Source organism: Armigeres subalbatus, chromosome 3 (assembly GCF_024139115.2).
Source record: "Armigeres subalbatus isolate Guangzhou_Male chromosome 3, GZ_Asu_2, whole genome shotgun sequence".
In the NCBI taxonomy this organism is placed as follows: domain Eukaryota; kingdom Metazoa; phylum Arthropoda; class Insecta; order Diptera; family Culicidae; genus Armigeres; species Armigeres subalbatus.
Window position 1 is genome coordinate 154744905 of NC_085141.1, and position 7132 is coordinate 154752036.

The window sequence follows — 7132 nt, forward strand, 5'->3', positions numbered from 1 at the left end:
GGCGTATACGCAGATAGAGAATTGTTAATAGCATACATTTGCTCACAAGAAGAATCTTCTGACCGTTCTAGAATGCACAAAGATGTGTATATCAAAAACACGATCGTTTTTACGGCAGCAGTTTGCCGGGTAGAGATGTGCGCCGGTCCGAAAATTGTCGGCGGTGGCGTTCGCAGAATTTTGGCCGGCGGCGGCGAATCTTTAGAGTTTCACGGGAAATGTCTGAGGAACTTCCTCACTAAATTCACCAAGTTTTTTTTCCAAAATATTCTTTTAGAAATTATTTTAAAATTTTTCACGGGAACCACTTTGAAGTTTCGAGAATTCTTTGGAATTTTCAAGGGAAGCCCTTTAAAACTCAAAAGGAAAATTATTAGTGGTCAGATCTTAAGAATTTCTATTGAACCAAATTTTTACAGGAGAATGTTCAGAAAACCAAAGTTTTTTTGGAATTTCTGGAATTTCGAAATATACTCAGAAAATTGTGCGGAATATGGGCGAGAAACTTTAAGGATTTTCCACGGAAAATCATTGAGAGATGCTCTGAAGTTTTCAAGGAAAATTCTTCAGAGCTTCCGCGGAAAACTGTTGGGAAATTTAATGGGATTTTTTTTTTTTCAATTTTTACACGAAGAAAAATGTGTTAGAATCAACTGGATTCTGCAACAATAACAATATTTATTGTTGATACAACCATATGCCATAGTTCACTGGTTTATTTCTACATCAACATACTAGATACAGTCCAGATGATTAAATTCACGTATATATTTGTTTTAACCATGTCCAGCTATCACTGTCAAATAATCAGGGATCGTAGTGCTCACTCATTCTCACGAGCAGAGGATGCTCGCTCAAGCAGATTTTCACCGAGAAATCAGGTGAAAGAAAAAAAACTTGATAAGAGATAGTTATTTTTCCCTCACTGTCAGAGCCGCGAAAAGTTGATTTTCTTGTTTTCTTACTTCTTTCTTTTTATTCGGAATGCAAAAAAGTAGCCTTTATGGAACAAATAACCTATCCCAACAAGCAGTCACGTGGCAGTACGGCTGGAGTGAGCGCAACCCAGTGCCATTTATGTTGGTGTTCTGGGTTCGAATCCTGTTCCGGTCTTAATTTTTTATAAACGCAAACTGAAAATTTTCGCGAAAAATAAGTGAGGCGTAAGAATGATGAAACGAAAAAAAAAATTTCATCAAGTAGACACGATTTTCGCACGGGACTGACACTTGTATTCCACCACCATTGTTTGTTTCGTAGCCACCATTGAAAATTCCACACTGACAGCCATAAGGATAATCACAGGAAGGAAAGAGATAGGTGCGTTCCACACTGACAGTTTCATAAGCAACAAGCAGAAGAAAAGAGACTGCAGACGAAAACACAATCAAAACAGTAGACCCCTGAATTTTCATTTCTTTCAGACCTCTAGAGAAAAAAGGAGGGGAGAATATGTTTCTCGCAACCGACTGCTAAAAAAGATTCTCCTTCGGCCTGAAAATCGCTTGTTTTTGTCTCACCGAAACGAAAAGTACTAACCCTGCAAATAATACTGACTCAGTCTTGAAACAACTAATTCAAAGAATGAAACAACATTGTCATCGTTGTTTGATGCAACAAACGAAACAGTTGTTTCAATCGTACACAATTCTTCTGCGTGTATACAAAGCTCTTCAAAATGTTTACAAGGTATTTTCCGGAATTTTCACTAAACCTTTTTAGAATTTAAACATTTAATTTTTACGAAAAACTGTTCTGTTTTTCGGAATTTTAAACGAATTTTTTTTTATTTCTACGGGACATTCGGGACAATTATTCAGAAAGTTATTAAAAAAACGGGAAAGGGTCGTTCGGGATAGTTCGTGCGAAACGGTTATAAATGAAAAACGGCTTGAACAAAAATTGCATTTGGCCAATACGACGATTGGCCGGAAAACTGTTGTCTCTAACAGGTTGTTTGGCCGAAACAGTCGTTTTGCGAATGAGCCCGATTAAAATTAAATGTTAGTAATTAAAACTAAATGGCCTTTCAACCACACGGCCATTTCGACCAAATAACCTTTTCGGCAAACGGTATTTTTGGTCAAAGGACCTATTTGGCCAAACGACCTAACGATATTTTCGGTCGTATATCCATTTCGGCTAAATGACATTTTCGGCCAAATGAGTCTAATGAATTATTTAGCCAAACATTTCGGCCAAATGGCCCTTCCTGTCGTTCAGTCGAAAGTCGTTCGGCAAAAAGCCATTTGTTTGAATGCCGCTTGGCCGAATAACACGGTGAGCCGTATTCCATTTGGCGGAAACGTTTGTCCGTTGTTTCGTTGGAACGAAAATGGTTTGACCAAAAATGTAATTTGGCCGGATACAGCGTAAAGGGACATTCGGCCGAGCTCGTAATTCGGCCAACAAAATTGTTTGCCCTAGCAACCCTTCAGGCTCGGGGGCCCTAATTAGCCTACCGGTAAGATACGCGGCTATAAAGCAAGACCTTGCTGAGGGTGGCTTGGTCCGATAACTGGTGCCGGTCTAGGCAATTTTCGGTTTCGAAATTGTTTCGACTTTCCTGGGTATAAAAGTATCATTATGTTAGCATCATGATATACGAATGCAGAAATGATAACTTAGAAAACTTGCGGTTAATAACTGTGGAAGAGCTTAATAAACACTAAGCAGCGAGGCGGAAATGTACCAGTGGGGGAAGTAACGCCAATAACTGTCGTTTGGCCGAAATAATCGTTTGACCAAAAATGCCCTTTGGTCGTTTTGCAGAAAGAGACCCGAAAATGACCTTTCTGCAGAACACTCCGACACGTTAGGCCAGATGTCAATTTCGGCCAAATGGCTAAATGTTAAACGACCATTTCGGTACATTAAGCCTATCGGCCAACGGATTATTCAGCCAAAGGAACTGTTCGGCCGACCGACATTGTCAACAGTATGTACCTTTCGACCAAATGACATTTTCGGCGAAATAAATTTAGGCTAGATGGGCTCCGGCTAAATGGTTTGTTCGGTCGAAAGCCATATTTGGCAAAACAACACGCTCAAATAACGTTCTGTCAAACGACCCTTCTTCGTTCAAAAAATCTAACTCAACGAGAAATTCTTTGGATTTCAACGGAAATCCTAAAACACGATAATAAAGTTATGAAAAAGCTGGTAATCCTTGAGAATTAGCACTCGAAGTTCTTCTTAGTTCTTCAAGAAAATCATTGGTATTTTCACGAAAAAATCGGTTTCATACGGCAAGCTTCTTCGAATTTTATTCGGCGTGGAAAATCATATAGTTAAGTGGCGGAACAATTTTTAAACGGCGGCGCGCCGATGAAAAAATGTTGGCGGCGCGGCGTACCAAAAACTGTCGGCAGCGGTGGCGTGGCGCGGCGGCGCACACCTCTACTCTGAAGTGCTATCGCAATCATCGAACTTAGACAGATAAAAAGCACGCATATTACTTTCTTGCAAACATAAGAGAGCAGATGCGTGATTTGGTCGGAAGATCATTCAAGATTATTTTTGTATGGGTCCCATCCCATTGCCTAATCTATGACAATGAGAATGGCGGAATCGCTAGCAAAGGTGGAAGGCGCACAAGAAGGTGATGTCTATGATAGACAAATCTCGAACAACGAGTTTTTCCCATTAGTTTGTCAGAGTACTCTTCAAAGCTGGCAATAGAATTGGTCACACAATGAACTTTTGGACATAACCTCCCCCCCCAGAGACAAATTTTTTAGAAAAAAAAAATTTCACCTCCTCAAATAATAAAAATGTTCAGAAACCCAGAAACCCATGAACTTACATCAATATTCCTTTCAATTTCCTTCGTAAAATTCGTAGAAAATTTTAAAGGAAATAATTTAAACTGCCACATTAATTTCATCTTAAGTTGTACGGAAAATGCATTTGAACATCCTCAATCAATTCAATCCAATTCTAACGGATAATTTATCACGAGATTTTTTATATGGGTGTGGAAACAAATGTGAAATACAAATAATGAAATCCATCTACCGTTAAGGCTATGTTAATCTCTCTAATATTTTTTCACAACAGTTTTTGACGAATGATGATTCCTTTACCTACACCAAGTGGATTAATGTGGGTTTTATTTTCATGAAACTGACTACAAAGATACTTGAAAGAGCAAATAATTTACTGTCAGAATTCATTTTCAAAAATAGATATTTGTAAATCTATTGGAAAATAGAAACATGATACTGCGGCCTAGCACTGAATAATAATAATAAAATATTTTCACTATTTTTTGTGGGCCATCCATGTCACGCTTCTAGGTGGAAGGGGGTTTCAAGAAACAAAAATTTTAGAGATTCAATACAAGTGTGATGAAAGGGGGATGGGCTGTCGAAAATCGCCAAATTTTTGCGTGACGCACTTTATGGATCTTTCCTTATACTTTTTACAAATTGCCAATTTCCATATTTTTTCGTGAAACAAAAATAAATTAATAATTATTTTATTTTGATTTCGAATGTGCACGTTTCTTTTCAATATATACTACATACCAGAATTCATCCTTTAAATAAACCTAGAAAATTGGGAATAAACAAATATCCTCTGCAAATACTGGTTTGACAGCTATTAGATATCTCGAAGCATTGCTAATTTATTGTACTTTAATTGAGTAAATAGGCTCAAGCAGTAAGGTTCATCTAGATAACACTTCGCACCACATGCAACACTCCGGCAGCATCAATTCGTTCTCTTAAATCAAATCCAGTTAAACATTTCAACACTCACTGGCCCGGTATTAACCAACGACATCAATTGTTGCATGCGACGAACCCTCTTCTGCCCTCTGAGCAGTTTGCCGGTGGGTCAACTACATGTATTTCTCAGAGGGTGGGAAAATTGCACCATTCAAAGCGTTTTATTACACTCGGTCACTACCGGCAGCTGTTTAAAATTCACCCACCGGCCCGTTTGGTCCAGTTGCACTTATTATCCTCTTCGCTCTGTTTTAAATCATCTCCCCCGCGACTATGTATATGATGCACTCTATTTCATCTCTAGCATCATAACAAGGCAGAACATCTTCTCCGATTGCTAATTTTTTGCTCTCCTTCTGCCGTTAGCACTATTTTTTTCTCGCGCACTCAAACTGGTTGGTATTTAGCATTCATTTTTCCTCCTTGTCATACCGCTAAATGCCGTCAGTAGACAGCAGATGCACCGCCACCGCAAATTGCATCACACGCCAATTGCAACCATTGCTGCACTCCGAACCAAGCTTCCACAGATCGCCGATCGAGACGAGGAATGCAAATCTGCATCCCTCCTGGGGCCGTCTGCTTCCACCACCCTCGATTAGGGGATGGCCCACAGTACACTCCCGCACCCCGAATTCAAGCGCCAGGTTCAACGGAAAAATATCGCAAAAACGGTTCAAATCTGCAAGCATGCATGACCGATCAAACACTTACACAAAAAATGCACCCAAGCGTCGCCGTTGTCGTCTTCTCTATCAGCACTTCTAGCAGGTCTTCAAAGGCTTATCCCGAGACATCAACGGAAGACACAAAGATCGTGTTACACACCCGAGAACGCGCCGGAATCACGGATAGAACACCGCACTGAGCCGATTCGTACGACCGTTTTTGGTGAGGATTTGATTGAAACTAAACTTTGCGGATTGCCGTCTGGGCCCTGGAAGCCGATGCCCGTCACAGTCGTCGTCTCGCGATCGAGTCAACTTTTCGCGGTGCGCTTGCAAACGGATGGGGTAGTGTCGACGCGCGCGTGTCAGACAACGACGCGTCGTGCAGTTAACGGCGCTGATGCCGACGGCTAGAAGCAGGCGTCGATTGTAAACAGACGGTAAGTGAGATGCGACAAAATAAAGAAATCCCGAGTGGAAGTAGATATTCTTGGCTTGCAGCACACCTGTGGAACACACCTGACGGATTTCTCGCAAGCTCGTCTTCGGGGTATCAGATTTCATCGACGCTTTGTGGGTGTGAAAACCTTGTTCAATTAAGCAAATTTGCAAACATGTTTATTTTCATTTGTATAGACTAGATATCAAAAAGAGCTATATGTTTAACATTTGATTCCATATGTCTCTAAACGCTCGTGAAAGAGAGCATTCATATATTTCGATATAGAGGGTAAAATGTTCAATGATGGATCCCCTAGTAGCGGAATTTGCTCTTCTTGCCATAAGGAGTAGAAATTTTCAACATATTAATTTCGCGTGATATCTAATAACAAGTTTTGCATCTCCCCACTACGAAACGTACACAAAACACTCAAAAATATCACACGACATTATTTGTTATTAACATTTCAAAGTCTGACTGAATTTGGGTATAGACTTATGCAGGGGCTCATCGAATTCACTCACCCGATGGATTTTGACATTTGAGCGGGTCGTCTTCTCGAACAAAAGTTCATTTTGCGTTCATTATGCGACCCGCTCAAACGTCATAATTTCTTGGGGGAGTTCATTTTGCGTTAGTCTATAGCTGGGAGGGAGATTCAGATTCAAAAAATATGAATGTCAGTGCAGACCTAACTTTAGTTGTCATGAAACGTCACCGCAGACCTAGCAGAAAATGTTTAATAAATGGGGAGTATCGATACTGATCATTTGCTTGAAAACTATAAAAAGCAGAAAATTGTATTGAACATTATCAATCTATATTTGATACGACGGTTGTTGAACAAAATAAAATGCCTAATACAATCGAACTGTGAAACTCGTTTGAAAATGGTGTCCATTGTAAGAGAAAAGGAGACGTCTAGGATACATCTTCTTGCAATGATTCCCTTTGCTTATCGCTTATTAATTCATTATCTACATCGCTTGTTTCACGTTCTTCAAAGTCAAACCAATCCGCAGCTACAGCAAATTTATTTTTCGTAATTTTAATCGTGATTTTGACGATTTGAAAAAATCTGTATAGTGCTCGTCGTCCGAATCTGGCATATATGGTGAAAGAATGAAAACGAGATTTCGCTTTGCAACTTCCGTATTTTCCCACCCGTTAAGAAACAAGCTACTTCGAAAAGCAAAAGAAAACGAAAACACATTTTCCAACATGAATAATCAATCCTTGCCAACCATTTCTTTAAGTTTTTTCAAAATTTTTCATATCCAATTTTAAAA

At 39.6% G+C, this 7132-nt stretch overlaps 1 protein-coding gene across 1 annotated transcript in view; it reads right to left on the reverse strand.

Moving 5' to 3' along the window:
* The window catches only part of LOC134225139 (uncharacterized), a 274191-nt gene extending 268527 nt beyond the window's left edge, over window positions 1-5664 (reverse strand). The window contains exon 1 of the mRNA XM_062704973.1: window positions 5448-5664. The gene's annotated coding sequence lies outside the window, so the exon portion shown is untranslated. The remainder of the gene's footprint in view (window positions 1-5447) is intronic.
* Window positions 5665-7132: the final 1468 nt, after the last annotated feature.